The 15,133-nt window shown below is 41.9% G+C and overlaps 28 non-coding genes across 28 annotated transcripts; 10 read left to right on the forward strand and 18 right to left on the reverse strand.

Annotated features, from left to right (window-relative positions):
• Positions 1–14: 14 nt before the first annotated feature.
• Positions 15–85, reverse strand: trnag-ucc (transfer RNA glycine (anticodon UCC)). Its single transcript has one exon. It is a non-coding gene; the product is annotated as a tRNA-Gly (tRNA).
• Positions 86–663: 578 nt separating this feature from the next.
• trnag-gcc (transfer RNA glycine (anticodon GCC)) lies at positions 664–734 on the reverse strand. Its single transcript has one exon. It is a non-coding gene; the product is annotated as a tRNA-Gly (tRNA).
• Positions 735–1,196: 462 nt separating this feature from the next.
• Positions 1,197–1,268, forward strand: trnae-cuc (transfer RNA glutamic acid (anticodon CUC)). The gene has a single exon. It is a non-coding gene; the product is annotated as a tRNA-Glu (tRNA).
• Positions 1,269–1,866: 598 nt separating this feature from the next.
• trnae-uuc (transfer RNA glutamic acid (anticodon UUC)) lies at positions 1,867–1,938 on the forward strand. The gene has a single exon. It is a non-coding gene; the product is annotated as a tRNA-Glu (tRNA).
• Positions 1,939–2,251: 313 nt separating this feature from the next.
• trnag-gcc (transfer RNA glycine (anticodon GCC)) lies at positions 2,252–2,322 on the reverse strand. The gene has a single exon. It is a non-coding gene; the product is annotated as a tRNA-Gly (tRNA).
• Positions 2,323–3,172: 850 nt separating this feature from the next.
• On the reverse strand, positions 3,173–3,243 carry trnag-ucc (transfer RNA glycine (anticodon UCC)). The gene has a single exon. It is a non-coding gene; the product is annotated as a tRNA-Gly (tRNA).
• A 578-nt stretch (positions 3,244–3,821) lies between these two features.
• Positions 3,822–3,892, reverse strand: trnag-gcc (transfer RNA glycine (anticodon GCC)). The gene has a single exon. It is a non-coding gene; the product is annotated as a tRNA-Gly (tRNA).
• A 462-nt stretch (positions 3,893–4,354) lies between these two features.
• On the forward strand, positions 4,355–4,426 carry trnae-cuc (transfer RNA glutamic acid (anticodon CUC)). The gene has a single exon. It is a non-coding gene; the product is annotated as a tRNA-Glu (tRNA).
• Positions 4,427–4,770: 344 nt separating this feature from the next.
• trnag-ucc (transfer RNA glycine (anticodon UCC)) lies at positions 4,771–4,841 on the reverse strand. Its single transcript has one exon. It is a non-coding gene; the product is annotated as a tRNA-Gly (tRNA).
• Positions 4,842–5,034: 193 nt separating this feature from the next.
• Positions 5,035–5,106, forward strand: trnae-uuc (transfer RNA glutamic acid (anticodon UUC)). The gene has a single exon. It is a non-coding gene; the product is annotated as a tRNA-Glu (tRNA).
• A 313-nt stretch (positions 5,107–5,419) lies between these two features.
• Positions 5,420–5,490, reverse strand: trnag-gcc (transfer RNA glycine (anticodon GCC)). The gene has a single exon. It is a non-coding gene; the product is annotated as a tRNA-Gly (tRNA).
• Positions 5,491–5,952: 462 nt separating this feature from the next.
• trnae-cuc (transfer RNA glutamic acid (anticodon CUC)) lies at positions 5,953–6,024 on the forward strand. The gene has a single exon. It is a non-coding gene; the product is annotated as a tRNA-Glu (tRNA).
• Positions 6,025–6,368: 344 nt separating this feature from the next.
• On the reverse strand, positions 6,369–6,439 carry trnag-ucc (transfer RNA glycine (anticodon UCC)). Its single transcript has one exon. It is a non-coding gene; the product is annotated as a tRNA-Gly (tRNA).
• A 578-nt stretch (positions 6,440–7,017) lies between these two features.
• On the reverse strand, positions 7,018–7,088 carry trnag-gcc (transfer RNA glycine (anticodon GCC)). Its single transcript has one exon. It is a non-coding gene; the product is annotated as a tRNA-Gly (tRNA).
• A 462-nt stretch (positions 7,089–7,550) lies between these two features.
• trnae-cuc (transfer RNA glutamic acid (anticodon CUC)) lies at positions 7,551–7,622 on the forward strand. Its single transcript has one exon. It is a non-coding gene; the product is annotated as a tRNA-Glu (tRNA).
• A 994-nt stretch (positions 7,623–8,616) lies between these two features.
• Positions 8,617–8,687, reverse strand: trnag-gcc (transfer RNA glycine (anticodon GCC)). The gene has a single exon. It is a non-coding gene; the product is annotated as a tRNA-Gly (tRNA).
• Positions 8,688–9,149: 462 nt separating this feature from the next.
• On the forward strand, positions 9,150–9,221 carry trnae-cuc (transfer RNA glutamic acid (anticodon CUC)). Its single transcript has one exon. It is a non-coding gene; the product is annotated as a tRNA-Glu (tRNA).
• A 345-nt stretch (positions 9,222–9,566) lies between these two features.
• On the reverse strand, positions 9,567–9,637 carry trnag-ucc (transfer RNA glycine (anticodon UCC)). Its single transcript has one exon. It is a non-coding gene; the product is annotated as a tRNA-Gly (tRNA).
• A 578-nt stretch (positions 9,638–10,215) lies between these two features.
• trnag-gcc (transfer RNA glycine (anticodon GCC)) lies at positions 10,216–10,286 on the reverse strand. The gene has a single exon. It is a non-coding gene; the product is annotated as a tRNA-Gly (tRNA).
• Positions 10,287–11,165: 879 nt separating this feature from the next.
• Positions 11,166–11,236, reverse strand: trnag-ucc (transfer RNA glycine (anticodon UCC)). The gene has a single exon. It is a non-coding gene; the product is annotated as a tRNA-Gly (tRNA).
• A 193-nt stretch (positions 11,237–11,429) lies between these two features.
• Positions 11,430–11,501, forward strand: trnae-uuc (transfer RNA glutamic acid (anticodon UUC)). Its single transcript has one exon. It is a non-coding gene; the product is annotated as a tRNA-Glu (tRNA).
• A 317-nt stretch (positions 11,502–11,818) lies between these two features.
• Positions 11,819–11,889, reverse strand: trnag-ucc (transfer RNA glycine (anticodon UCC)). Its single transcript has one exon. It is a non-coding gene; the product is annotated as a tRNA-Gly (tRNA).
• Positions 11,890–12,467: 578 nt separating this feature from the next.
• Positions 12,468–12,538, reverse strand: trnag-gcc (transfer RNA glycine (anticodon GCC)). Its single transcript has one exon. It is a non-coding gene; the product is annotated as a tRNA-Gly (tRNA).
• An 875-nt stretch (positions 12,539–13,413) lies between these two features.
• trnag-ucc (transfer RNA glycine (anticodon UCC)) lies at positions 13,414–13,484 on the reverse strand. The gene has a single exon. It is a non-coding gene; the product is annotated as a tRNA-Gly (tRNA).
• A 193-nt stretch (positions 13,485–13,677) lies between these two features.
• On the forward strand, positions 13,678–13,749 carry trnae-uuc (transfer RNA glutamic acid (anticodon UUC)). Its single transcript has one exon. It is a non-coding gene; the product is annotated as a tRNA-Glu (tRNA).
• Positions 13,750–14,062: 313 nt separating this feature from the next.
• Positions 14,063–14,133, reverse strand: trnag-gcc (transfer RNA glycine (anticodon GCC)). The gene has a single exon. It is a non-coding gene; the product is annotated as a tRNA-Gly (tRNA).
• Positions 14,134–14,595: 462 nt separating this feature from the next.
• Positions 14,596–14,667, forward strand: trnae-cuc (transfer RNA glutamic acid (anticodon CUC)). The gene has a single exon. It is a non-coding gene; the product is annotated as a tRNA-Glu (tRNA).
• A 345-nt stretch (positions 14,668–15,012) lies between these two features.
• On the reverse strand, positions 15,013–15,083 carry trnag-ucc (transfer RNA glycine (anticodon UCC)). The gene has a single exon. It is a non-coding gene; the product is annotated as a tRNA-Gly (tRNA).
• Positions 15,084–15,133: the final 50 nt, after the last annotated feature.

Genomic DNA, 15,133 nt, shown 5'->3' on the forward strand with positions numbered 1-15,133 from the left:
AAAACACTAATCAATGCATTGGCTGGGAATTGAACCCAGGTCAACTGCTTGGAAGGCAGCTATGCTACCAGTATACCACCAATGCCCACTGTGTCAAAAGGACACCGCATTAAAACTAGAATGTCTAAGACTGTGCAAAGTTGTGCAAGGAAGAGTCCCCACATCCAGTCCAAGAACCCATCATTGTTGCACAGTAGCCCAAGCCATTCACCCGCCCAGCTATGACATCCCCTATGCTACCAATGCCAACTCTCTTGAAGCATTTCCACAGGAGAATTTCCCTGATGGTCTAATGGCTAGGATTTGGCGCTTTCACCGACACGGTCCGGTTTCAATTCCCGGTCAGGGAATCCTCTATGTTCAAAAGGAAACTGGCATGAAACACTACTTTAACCTACAATGACACACATCCTGAACCATTTTTCAAAGAGAGACCAACCTTGCGTGTTGACCACATCCTAAAGAAGATAACCCAATGAATGAAAGCATCTCTCAGCATTGAATGATTTCTCTTACAAGACGAAAACGCCAGCATTTCAGTAGTGTGAGCTAAGCTTTCCTTGTCATAGATCGACATTGGGCTTTTTACGTTGACACTCTACATGTTTTAATGAAATACTTTGACACAAGAAGGTTACTGAACATAACAAAAACAGCAATCAATGCATTGGCTGGGAATTGAACCCAGGTCAACTGCATGGCAAGCAGCTATGCTACCACTATACCACCAATGCCCACACAAGTGATGCTACCCCCACATTAAAGGTAGAATCTCCCAGCCTGTGCAAATTTCTGCAGGGAAGAGTTCCCGCCTCTAGTCCAAGAGCCCATCATTGTTGCACAGTGGCACAAGCCATTTACTTGCCCATGTATATGTTTATGCAGTAATTAATGTGCATTTGAACTATCAGCCCAGGAGTACTAGCAGCATGTGTGGGGCAGAGTTACCTGATCCATATGGACATCTGTTTGACTTTTTAAAGTAGACACATGTTGCAGTCAAGAAGACAAACATCCCAATGGCAGCAAGATGAACAACACAACAAACTGAAGAAATTTGCTACAGTAAAAATAAATGGGCACTGTTCCAAAAATCAGAAATATCTACAACAAGGCCACATCAAAATTGCAGTCTTTTGCAACGTATGCTAATTCTTGTAGTCTGTTAAAAATGTTGTTTGCTTCATGCAGGAATTTCCCTGATGGTCTAATGGCTAGGATTTGGCGCTCTCACCGCCACGGTCCGGGTTCAATTCCCGGTCAGGGAATCCACCATGTTTAAAGGAGAACTCACCTGAAACCCTAGTTTAGCCTATGCACATAATGACACACATTATAAACCACTTTTCAATAGAGACTTATCTAAGACTTGAACCAACCTTGTCATTTGAACACATTCTAAACAAGGGATTCCAAGAGAAGCAAACATTTCTCAGCATTGAATGATTTCTCTGGCAATATAGACATGAAGATGGAAAATTCGACACTTCAGTAGTGTGTGGGCTATGTTTTCCATGTCTTGGATCAACATTAGACATTACAGGTTGACATTTTACAGGTTTTATTTCAATAATATTTAGCATGAAGTTTAATTCTCAAAAACTCTAATCAATGCATTGGCTGGGAATTGAACCCAGGTCAACTGCTTGGAAGGCAGCTATGCTACCACTATACCACTGTGTCAAAAGGACACCGCATTAAAACTAGAATGTCTAAGACTGTGCAAAGTTGTGCAAGGAAGAGTCCCCACATCCAGTCCAAGAACCCATCATTGTTGCACAGTAGCCCAAGCCATTCACCCGCCCAGCTATGACATCCCCTATGCTACCAATGCCAACTCACTTGAAGCATTTCCACAGGAGAATTTCCCTGATGGTCTAATGGCTAGGATTTGGAGCTTTCACCGCCACGGTCCGGGTTCAATTCCCGGTCAGGGAATCCTCTATGTTCAAAAGGAAACTGGCATGAAACACTAGTTTAACCTACAATGACACACACCCTGAACCATTTTTCAAAGAGAGACCAACCTTGCGTGTTGACCACATCCTAAAGAAGATAACCCAATGAATGAAAGCATCTCTCAGCATTGAATGATTTCTCTTACAAGACGAAAACGCCAGCATTTCAGTAGTGTGAGCTAAGCTTTCCTTGTCATAGATCGACATTGGGCTTTTTACGTTGACACTCTACATGTTTTAATGAAATAATTTGACACAAGAAGGTTACTGAACATAACAAAAACAGCAATCAATGCATTGGCTGGGAATTGAACCCAGGTCAACTGCATGGCAGGCAGCTATGCTACCACTATACCACCAATGCCCACACAAGTGATGCTACCCCCACATTAAAGGTAGAATCTCCCAGCCTGTGCAAATTTCTGCAGGGAAGAGTTCCCGCCTCTAGTCCCAGAGCCCATCATTGTTGCACAGTGGCACAAGCCATTTACTTGCCCATGTATATGTTTATGCAGTAATTAATGTGCATTTGAACTATCAGCCCAGGAGTACTAGCAGCATGTGTGGGGCAGAGTTACCTGATCCATCTGGACATCTGTTTGACTTTTTAAAGTAGACACATGTTGCAGTCAAGAAGACAAACATCCCAATGGCAGCAAGATGAACAACACAACAAACTGAAGAAATTTGCTACAGTAAAAATAAATGGGCACTGTTCCAAAAATCAGAAATATCTACAACAAGGCCACATCAAAATTGCAGTCTTTTGCAACGTATGCGAATTCTTGTAGTCTGTTAAAAATGTTGTTTGCTTCATGCAGGCATTTCCCTGATGGTCTAATGGCTAGGATTTGGCGCTCTCACTGCCACGGTTCGGGTTCAATTCCCGGTCAGGGAATCCACCCTAGTTTAGCCTATGCACATAATGACACACATTATAAACCACTTTTCAATAGAGACTTATCTAAGTCTTGAACCAACCTTGTCATTTGAACACATTCTAAACAAGGGATTCCAAGAGAAGCAAACATTTTTCAGCATTGAATGATTTCTCTGGCAATATAGACATGAAGATGGAAAATTCAACACTTCAGTAGTGTGTGGGCTATGTTTTCCATGTCTTGGATCAACATTAGACATTACAGGCTGACATTTTACAGGTTTTATTTCAATAATATTTAGCATGAAGTTTAATTCTCAAAAACGCTAATCAATGCATTGGCTGGGAATTGAACCCAGGTCAACTGCTTGGAAGGCAGCTATGCTACCACTATACCACCAATGCCCACTGTGTCAAAAGGACACCGCATTAAAACTAGAATGTCTAAGACTGTGCAAAGTTGTGCAAGGAAGAGTCCCCACATCCAGTCCAAGAACCCATCATTGTTGCACAGTAGCCCAAGCCATTCACCCGCCCAGCTATGACATCCCCTATGCTACCAATGCCAACTCTCTTGAAGCATTTCCACAGGAGAATTTCCCTGATGGTCTAATGGCTAGGATTTGGCGCTTTCACCGCCACGGTCTGGGTTCAATTCCCGGTCAGCGAATCCTCTATGTTCAAAAGGAAACTGGCATGAAACACTAGTTTAACCTACAATGACACACATCCTGAACCATTTTTCAAAGAGAGAACAACCTTGTGTGTTGACCACATCCTAAAGAAGATAACCCAATGAATGAAAGCATCTCTCAGCATTGAATGATTTCTCTTACAAGACGAAAACGCCAGCATTTCAGTAGTGTGAGCTAAGCTTTCCTTGTCATAGATCGACATTGGGCTTTTTACGTTGACACTCTACATGTTTTAATGAAATACTTTGACACAAGAAGGTTTCTGAACATAACAAAAACAGCAATCAATGCATTGGCTGGGAATTGAACCCAGGTCAACTGCATGGCAGGCAGCTATGCTACCACTATACCACCAATGCCCACACAAGTGATGCTACCCCCACATTAAAGGTAGAATCTCCCAGCCTGTGCAAATTTCTGCAGGGAAGAGTTCCCGCCTCTAGTCCAAGAGCCCATCATTGTTGCACAGTGGCACAAGCCATTTACTTGCCCATGTATATGTTTATGCAGTAATTAATGTGCATTTGAACTATCAGCCCAGGAGTACTAGCAGCATGTGTGGGGCAGAGTTACCTGATCCATCTGGACATCTGTTTGACTTTTTAAAGTAGACACATGTTGCAGTCAAGAAGACAAACATCCCAATGGCAGCAAGATGAACAACACAACAAACTGAAGAAATTTGCTACAGTAAAAATAAATGGTCACTGTTCCAAAAATCAGAAATATCTACAACAAGGCCACATCAAAATTGCAGTCTTTTGCAACGTATGCTAATTCTTGTAGTCTGTTAAAAATGTTGTTTGCTTCATGCAGGAATTTCCCTGATGGTCTAATGGCTAGGATTTGGCGCTCTCACCGCCACGGTCCGGGTTCAATTCCCGGTCAGGGAATCCACCATGTTTAAAGGAGAACTCACCTGAAACCCTAGTTTAGCCTATGCACATAATGACACACATTATAAACCACTTTTCAATAGAGACTTATCTAAGACTTGAACCAACCTTGTCATTTGAACACATTCTAAACAAGGGATTCCAAGAGAAGCAAACATTTCTCAGCATTGAATGATTTCTCTGGCAATATAGACATGAAGATGGAAAATTCGACACTTCAGTAGTGTGTGGGCTATGTTTTCCATGTCTTGGATCAACATTAGACATTACAGGTTGACATTTTACAGGTTTTATTTCAATAATATTTAGCATGAAGTTTAATTCTCACAAACACTAAACAATGCATTGGCTGGGAATTGAATCCAGGTCAACTGCTTGGAAGGCAGCTATGCTACCACTATACCACCAATGCCCACTGTGTCAAAAGGACACCGCATTAAAACTAGAATGTCTAAGACTGTGCAAAGTTGTGCAAGGAAGAGTCCCCACATCCAGTCCAAGAACCCATCATTGTTGCACAGTAGCCCAAGCCATTCACCCGCCCAGCTATGACATCCCCTATGCTACCAATGCCAACTCTCTTGAAGCATTTCCACAGGAGAATTTCCCTGATGGTCTAATGGCTAGGATTTGGCGCTTTCACCGCCACGGTCCGGGTCCAATTCCCGGTCAGGGAATCCTCTATGTTCAAAAGGAAACTGGCCAGAAACACTAGTTTAACCTACAATGACACACATCCTGAACCATTTTTCAAAGAGAGACCAACCTTGCGTGTTGACCACATCCTAGAGAAGATAACCCAATGAATGAAAGCATCTCTCAGCATTGAATGATTTCTCTTACAAGACGAAAACACCAGCATTTCAGCAGTGTGAGCTAAGCTTTCCTTGTCATAGATCGACATTGGGCTTTTTACGTTGACACTCTACATGTTTTAATGAAATACTTTGACACAAGAAGGTTTCTGAACATAACAAAAACAGCAATCAATGCATTGGCTGGGAATTGAACCCAGGTCAACTGCATGGCAGGCAGCTATGCTACCACTATACCACCAATGCCCACACAAGTGATGCTACCCCCACATTAAAGGTAGAATCTCCCAGCCTGTGCAAATTTCTGCAGGGAAGAGTTCCCGCCTCTAGTCCAAGAGCCCATCATTGTTGCACAGTGGCACAAGCCATTTACTTGCCCATGTATATGTTTATGCAGTAATTAATGTGCATTTGAACTATCAGCCCAGGAGTACTAGCAGCATGTGTGGGGCAGAGTTACCTGATCCATCTGGACATCTGTTTGACTTTTTAAAGTAGACACATGTTGCAGTCAAGAAGACAAACATCCCAATGGCAGCAAGATGAACAACACAACAAACTGAAGAAATTTGCTACAGTAAAAATAAATGGGCACTGTTCCAAAAATCAGAAATATCTACAACAAGGCCACATCAAAATTGCAGTCTTTTGCAACGTATGCTAATTCTTGTAGTCTGTTAAAAATGTTGTTTGCTTCATGCAGGCATTTCCCTGATGGTCTAATGGCTAGGATTTGGCGCTCTCACCGCCACGGTCCGGGTTCAATTCCTGGTCAGGGAATCCACCATTTTTAAAGCAGAACTCACCTGAAACCCTAGTTTAGCCTATGCACATAATGACACACATTATAAACCACTTTTCAATAGAGACTTATCTAAGTCTTGAACCAACCTTGTCATTTGAACACATTCTAAACAAGGGATTCCAAGAGAAGCAAACATTTCTCAGCATTGAATGATTTCTCTGGCAATATAGACATGAAGATGGAAAATTCAACACTTCAGTAGTGTGTGGGCTATGTTTTCCATGTCTTGGATCAACATTAGACATTACAGGTTGACATTTTACAGGTTTTATTTCAATAATATTTAGCATGAAGTTTAATTCTCAAAAACACTAATCAATGCATTGGCTGGGAATTGAACCCAGGTCAACTGCTTGGAAGGCAGCTATGCTACCACTATACCACCAATGCCCACTGTGTCAAAAGGACACCGCATTAAAACTAGAATGTCTAAGACTGTGCAAAGTTGTGCAAGGAAGAGTCCCCACATCCAGTCCAAGAACCCATCATTGTTGCACAGTAGCCCAAGCCATTCACCCGCCCAGCTATGACATCCCCTATGCTACCAATGCCAACTCTCTTGAAGCATTTCCACAGGAAAATTTCCCTGATGGTCTAATGGCTAGGATTTGGCGCTTTTGCCGACACGGTCCGGTTTCAATTCCCGGTCAGGGAATCCCCTATGTTCAAAAGGAAACTGGCATGAAACACTACTTTAACCTACAATGACACACATCCTGAACCATTTTTCAAAGAGAGACCAACCTTGTGTGTTGACCACATCCTAAAGAAGATAACCCAATGAATGAAAGCATCTCTCAGCATTGAATGATTTCTCTTACAAGACGAAAACGCCAGCATTTCAGTAGTGTGAGCTAAGCTTTCCTTGTCATAGATCGACATTGGGCTTTTTACGTTGACACTCTACATGTTTTAATGAAATACTTTGACACAAGAAGGTTACTGAACATAACAAAAACAGCAATCAATGCATTGGCTGGGAATTGAACCCAGGTCAACTGCATGGCAAGCAGCTATGCTACCACTATACCACCAATGCCCACACAAGTGATGCTACCCCCACATTAAAGGTAGAATCTCCCAGCCTGTGCAAATTTCTGCAGGGAAGAGTTCCCGCCTCTAGTCCAAGAGCCCATCATTGTTGCACAGTGGCACAAGCCATTTACTTGCCCATGTATATGTTTATGCAGTAATTAATGTGCATTTGAACTATCAGCCCAGGAGTACTAGCAGCATGTGTGGGGCAGAGTTACCTGATCCATCTGGACATCTGTTTGACTTTTTAAAGTAGACACATGTTGCAGTCAAGAAGACAAACATCCCAATGGCAGCAAGATGAACAACACAACAAACTGAAGAAATTTGCTACAGTAAAAATAAATGGGCACTGTTCCAAAAATCAGAAATATCTACAACAAGGCCACATCAAAATTGCAGTCTTTTGCAACGTATGCTAATTCTTGTAGTCTGTTAAAAATGTTGTTTGCTTCATGCAGGAATTTCCCTGATGCTCTAATGGCTAGGATTTGGCGCTCTCACCGCCACGGTCCGGGTTCAATTCCCGGTCAGGGAATCCACCATGTTTAAAGGAGAACTCACCTGAAACCCTAGTTTAGCCTATGCACATAATGACACACATTATAAACCACTTTTCAATAGAGACTTATCTAAGACTTGAACCAACCTTGTCATTTGAACACATTCTAAACAAGGGATTCCAAGAGAAGCAAATATTTCTCAGCATTTGAATGATTTCTCTGGCAATATAGACATGAAGATGGAAAATTCGACACTTCAGTAGTGTGTGGGCTATGTTTTCCATGTCTTGGATCAACATTAGACATTACAGGTTGACATTGTACAAGTTTTATTTCAATAATATTTAGCATGAAGTTTAATTCTCAAAAACACTAATCAATGCATTGGCTAGGAATTGAGCCCAGGTCAACTGCTTGGAAGGCAGCTATGCTACCACTATACCACCAATGCCCACTGTGTCAAAAGGACACCGCATTAAAACTAGAATGTGTAAGACTGTGCAAAGTTGTGCAAGGAAGAGTCCCCACATCCAGTCCAAGAACCCATCATTGTTGCACAGTAGCCCAAGCCATTCACCCGCCCAGCTATGACATCCCCTATGCCACCAATGCCAACTCTCTTGAAGCATTTCCACAGGAGAATTTCCCTGATGGTCTAATGGCTAGGATTTGGCGCTTTCACCGACACGGTCCGGTTTCAATTCCCGGTCAGGGAATCCTCTATGTTCAAAAGGAAACTGGCATGAAACACTAGTTTAACCTACAATGACACACATCCTGAACCATTTTTCAAAGAGAGACCAACCTTGCGTGTTGACCACATCCTAAAGAAGATAACCCAATGAATGAAAGCATCTCTCAGCATTGAATGATTTCTCTTACAAGACGAAAACGCCAGCATTTCAGTAGTGTGAGCTAAGCTTTCCTTGTCATAGATCGACATTGGGCTTTTTACGTTGACACTCTACATGTTTTAATGAAATACTTTGACACAAGAAGGTTACTGAACATAACAAAAACAGCAATCAATGCATTGGCTGGGAATTGAACCCAGGTCAACTGCATGGCAAGCAGCTATGCTACCACTATACCACCAATGCCCACACAAGTGATGCTACCCCAACATTAAAGGTAGAATCTCCCAGCCTGTGCAAATTTCTGCAGGGAAGAGTTCCCGCCTCTAGTCCAAGAGCCCATCATTGTTGCACAGTGGCACAAGCCATTTACTTGCCCATGTATATGTTTATGCAGTAATTAATGTGCATTTGAACTATCAGCCCAGGAGTACTAGCAGCATGTGTGGGGCAGAGTTACCTGATCCATCTGGACATCTGTTTGACTTTTTAAAGTAGACACATGTTGCAGTCAAGAAGACAAACATCCCAATGGCAGCAAGATGAACAACACAACAAACTGAAGAAATTTGCTACAGTAAAAATAAATGGGCACTGTTCCAAAAATCAGAAATATCTACAACAAGGCCACATCAAAATTGCAGTCTTTTCCAACGTATGCTAATTCTTGTAGTCTGTTAAAAATGTTGTTTGCTTCATGCAGGAATTTCCCTGATGGTCTAATGGCTAGGATTTGGCGCTCTCACCGCCACGGTCCGGGTTCAATTCCCGGTCTAGGAATCCACCATGTTTAAAGGAGAACTCACCTGAAACCCTAGTTTAGCCTATGCACATAATGACACACATTATAAACCACTTTTCAATAGAGACTTATCTAAGACTTGAACCAACCTTGTCATTTGAACACATTCTAAACAAGGGATTCCAAGAGAAGCAAATATTTCTCAGCATTTGAATGATTTCTCTGGCAATATAGACATGAAGATGGAAAATTCGACACTTCAGTAGTGTGTGGGCTATGTTTTCCATGTCTTGGATCAACATTAGACATTACAGGTTGACATTCTACAAGTTTTATTTCAATAATATTTAGCATGAAGTTTAATTCTCAAAAACACTAATCAATGCATTGGCTGGGAATTGAACCCAGGTCAACTGCTTGGAAGGCAGCTATGCTACCACTATACCACCAATGCCCACTGTGTCAAAAGGACACCGCATTAAAACTAGAATGTCTAAGACTGTGCAAAGTTGTGCAAGGAAGAGTCCCCACATCCAGTCCAAGAACCCATCATTGTTGCACAGTAGCCCAAGCCATTCACCTGCCCAGCTATGACATCCCCTATGCCACCAATGCCAACTCTCTTGAAGCATTTCCACAGGAGAATTTCCCTGATGGTCTAATGGCTAGGATTTGGCGCTTTCACCGACACGGTCCGGTTTCAATTCCCGGTCAGGGAATCCTCTATGTTCAAAAGGAAACTGGCATGAAACACTAGTTTAACCTACAAGGACACACATCCTGAACCATTTTTCAAAGAGAGACCAACCTTGCGTGTTGACCACATCCTAAAGAAGATAACCCAATGAATGAAAGCATCTCTCAGCATTGAATGATTTCTCTTACAAGACGAAAACGCCAGCATTTCAGTAGTGTGAGCTAAGCTTTCCTTGTCATAGATCGACATTGGGCTTTTTACGTTGACACTTTACATGTTTTAATGAAATACTTTGACACAAGAAGGTTACTGAACATAACAAAAACAGCAATCAATGCATTGGCTGGGAATTGAACCCAGGTCAACTGCATGGCAAGCAGCTATGCTACCACTATACCACCAATGCCCACACAAGTGATGCTACCCCCACATTAAAGGTAGAATCTCCCAGCCTGTGCAAATTTCTGCAGGGAAGAGTTCCCGCCTCTAGTCCAAGAGCCCATCATTGTTGCACAGTGGCACAAGCCATTTACTTGCCCATGTATATGTTTATGCAGTAATTAATGTGCATTTGAACTATCAGCCCAGGAGTACTAGCAGCATGTGTGGGGCAGAGTTACCTGATCCATCTGGACATCTGTTTGACTTTTTAAAGTAGACACATGTTGCAGTCAAGAAGACAAACATCCCAATGGCAGCAAGATGAACAACACAACAAACTGAAGAAATTTGCTACAGTAAAAATAAATGGGCACTGTTCCAAAAATCAGAAATATCTACAACAAGGCCACATCAAAATTGCAGTCTTTTGCAACGTATGCTAATTCTTGTAGTCTGTTAAAAATGTTGTTTGCTTCATGCAGGCATTTCCCTGATGGTCTAATGGCTAGGATTTGCTGCTCTCACCGCCACGGTCTGGGTTCAATTCCCGGTCAGGGAATCCACCGTTTTTAAAGGAGAACTTACCTGAAACCCTAGTTTAGCCTATGCACATAATGACACATATTATAAACCACTTTTCAATAGAGACTTATCTAAGACTTGAACCAACCTTGTCATTTGAACACATTCTAAACAAGGGATTCCAAGAGAAGCAAATATTTCTCAGCATTTGAATGATTTCTCTGGCAATATAGACATGAAGATGGAAAATTCGACACTTCAGTAGTGTGTGGGCTATGTTTTCCATGTCTTGGATCAACATAAGACATTACAGGTTGACATTTTACAGGTTTTATTTCAATAATATTTAGCATGAAGTTTAATTCTCAAAAACACTAATCAATGCATTGGCTGGGAATTGAACCCAGGTCAACTGCTTGGAAGGCAGCTATGCTAACACTATACCACCAATGCCCACTGTGTCAAAAGGACACCGCATTAAAACTAGAATGTCTAAGACTGTGCAAAGTTGTGCAAGGAAGAGTCCCCACATCCAGTCCAAGAACCCATCATTGTTGCACAGTAGCCCAAGCCATTCACCCACCCAGCTATGACATCCCCTACGCCACCAATGCCAACTCTCTTGAAGCATTACCACAGGAGAATTTCCCTGATGGTCTAATGGCTAGGATTTGGCGCTTTCACCGCCACGGACCGGGTTCAATTCCCGGTCAGGGAATCCACCCTAGTTTAGCCTATGCACATAATGACACACATTATAAACCACTTTTCAATAGAGACTTATCTAAGACTTGAACCAACCTTGTCATTTGAACACATTCTAAACAAGGGATTCCAAGAGAAGCAAATATTTCTCAGCATTTGAATGATTTCTCTGGCAATATAGACATGAATATGGAAAATTCGACACTTCAGTAGTGTGTGGGCTATGTTTTCCATGTCTTGGATCAACATTAGACATTACAGGTTGACATTTTACAGGTTTTATTTCAATAATATTTAGCATGAAGTTTAATTCTCAAAAACGCTAATCAATGCATTGGCTGGGAATTGAACCCAGGTCAACTGCTTGGAAGGCAGCTATGCTACCACTATACCACCAATGCCCACTGTGTCAAAAGGACACCGCATTAAAACTAGAATGTCTAAGACTGTGCAAAGTTGTGCAAGGAAGAGTCCCCACATCCAGTCCAAGAACCCATCATTGTTGCACAGTAGCCCAAGCCATTCACCCGCCCAGCTATGACATCCCCTATGCTACCAATGCCAACTCTCTTGAAGCATTTCCACAGGAGAATTTCCCTGATGGTCTAATGGCTAGGATTTGGCGCTTTCACTGACACGGTCCGGTTTCAATTCCCGGTCAGGGAATCCTCTATGTTCAAAAGGAAACTGGCATGAAACACTACTTTAACCTACAATGACACACATCCTGAACCATTTTTCAAAGAGAGACCAACCTTGCGTGTTGACCACATCCTAAAGAAGATAACCCAATGAATGAAAGCATCTCTCAGCATTGAATGATTTCTCTTACAAGACGAAAACGCCAGCATTTCAGTAGTGTGAGCTAAGCTTTCCTTGTCATAGATCGACATTGGGCTTTTTACGTTGACACTCTACATGTTTTAATGAAATACTTTGACACAAGAAGGTTACTGAACATAACAAAAACAGCAATCAATGCATTGGCTGGGAATTGAACCCAGGTCAACTGCATGGCAAGCAGCTATGCTACCACTATACCACCAATGCCCACACAAGTGATGCTACCCCCACATTAAAGGTAGAATCTCCCAGCCTGTGCAAATTTCTGCAGGGAAGAGTTCCCGCCTCTAGTCCAAGAGCCCATCATTGTTGCACAGTGGCACAAGCCATTTACTTGCCCATGTATATGTTTATGCAGTAATTAATGTGCATTTGAACTATCAGCCCAGGAGTACTAGCAGCATGTGTGGGGCAGAGTTACCTGATCCATATGGACATCTGTTTGACTTTTTAAAGTAGACACATGTTGAAGTCAAGAAGACAAACATCCCAATGGCAGCAAGATGAACAACACAACAAACTGAAGAAATTTGCTACAGTAAAAATAAATGGGCACTGTTCCAAAAATCAGAAATATCTACAAGGCCACATCAAAATTGCAGTCTTTTGCAACGTATGCTAATTCTTGTAGTCTGTTAAAAATGTTGTTTGCTTCATGCAGGCATTTCCCTGATGGTCTAATGGCTAGGATTTGCTGCTCTCACCGCCACGGTCTGGGTTCAATTCCCGGTCAGGGAATCCACCATGTTTAAAGGAGAACTTACCTGAAACCCTAGTTTAGCCTATGCACATAATGACACATATTATAAACCACTTTTCAATAGAGACTTATCTAAGACTTGAACCAACCTTGTCATTTGAACACATTCTAAACAAGGGATTCCAAGAGAAGCAAACATTTCTCAGCATTGAATGATTTCTCTGGCAATATAGACATGAAGATGGAAAATTCGACACTTCAGTAGTGTGTGGGCTATGTTTTCCATGTCTTGGATCAACATTAGACATTACAGGTTGACATTTTACAGGTTTTATTTCAATAATATTTAGCATGAAGTTTAATTCTCAAAAACACTAATCAATGCATTGGCTGGGAATTGAACCCAGGTCAACTGCTTGGAAGGCAGCTATGCTACCAGTATACCACCAATGCCCACTGTGTCAAAAGGACACCGCATTAAAACTAGAATGTCTAAGACTGTGCAAAGTTGTGCAAGGAAGAGTCCCCACATCCAGTCCAAGAACCCATCATTGTTGCACAGTAGCCCAAACCATTCACCCGCCCAGCTATGACATCCCCTATGCCACCAATGCCAACTCTCTTGAAGCATTTCCACAGGAGAATTTCCCTGATGGTCTAATGGCTAGGATTTGGTGCTTTCACCGCCACGGTCCGGTTTCAATTCCCGGTCAGGGAATCCTCTATGTTCAAAAGGAAACTGGCATGAAACACTAGTTTAACCTACAATGACACACATCCTGAACCATTTTTCAAAGAGAGACCAACCTTGCGTGTTGACCACATCCTAAAGAAGATAACCCAATGAATGAAAGCATCTCTCAGCATTGAATGATTTCTCTTACAAGACGAAAACGCCAGCATTTCAGTAGTGTGAGCTAAGCTTTCCTTGTCATAGATCGACATTGGGCTTTTTACGTTGACACTCTACATGTTTTAATGAAATACTTTGACACAAGAAGGTTACTGAACATAACAAAAACAGCAATCAATGCATTGGCTGGGAATTGAACCCAGGTCAACTGCATGGCAAGCAGCTATGCTACCACTATACCACCAATGCCCACACAAGTGATGCTACCCCCACATTAAAGGTAGAATCTCCCAGCCTGTGCAAATTTCTGCAGGGAAGAGTTCCCGCCTCTAGTCCAAGAGCCCATCATTGTTGCACAGTGGCACAAGCCATTTACTTGCCCATGTATGTGTTTATGTAGTAATTAATGTGCATTTGAACTATCAGCCCAGGAGTACTAGCAGCATGTGTGGGGCAGAGTTACCTGATCCATCTGGACATCTGTTTGACTTTTTAAAGTAGACACATGTTGCAGTCAAGAAGACAAACATCCCAATGGCAGCAAGATGAACAACACAACAAACTGAAGAAATTTGCTACAGTAAAAATAAATGGGCACTGTTCCAAAAATCAGAAATATCTACAACAAGGCCACATCAAAATTGCAGTCTTTTGCAACGTATGCGAATTCTTGTAGTCTGTTAAAAATGTTGTTTGCTTCATGCAGGCATTTCCCTGATGGTCCAATGGCTAGGATTTGGCGCTCTCACTGCCACGGTCCGGGTTCAATTCCCGGTCAGGGAATCCACCATGTTTAAAGGAGAACTCACCCTAAACCCTAGTTTAGCCTATGCACATAATGACACACATTATAAACCACTTTTCAATAGAGACTTATCTAAGACTTGAACCAACATTGTCATTTGAACACATTCTAAACAAGGGATTCCAAGAGAAGCAAATATTTCTCAGCATTTGAATGATTTCTCTGGCAATATAGACATGAAGATGGAAAATTCGACACTTCAGTAGTGTGTGGGCTATGTTTTCCATGTCTTGGATCAACATAAGACATTACAGGTTGACATTTTACAGGTTTTATTTCAATAATATTTAGCATGAAGTTTAATTCTCAAAAACACTAATCAATGCATTGGCTGGGAATTGAACCCAGGTCAACTGCTTGGAAGGCAGCTATGCTAACACTATACCACCAATGCCCACTGTGTCAAAAGGACACCGCATTAAAACTAGAATGTCTAAGACTGTG

The sequence above is a fragment of the Oryzias latipes genome, chromosome 1 (genome assembly GCF_053564925.1).
Source record: "Oryzias latipes strain Hd-rR chromosome 1, Olatipes_Hd-rR_3.1".
NCBI lineage: Eukaryota > Metazoa > Chordata > Actinopteri > Beloniformes > Adrianichthyidae > Oryzias > Oryzias latipes.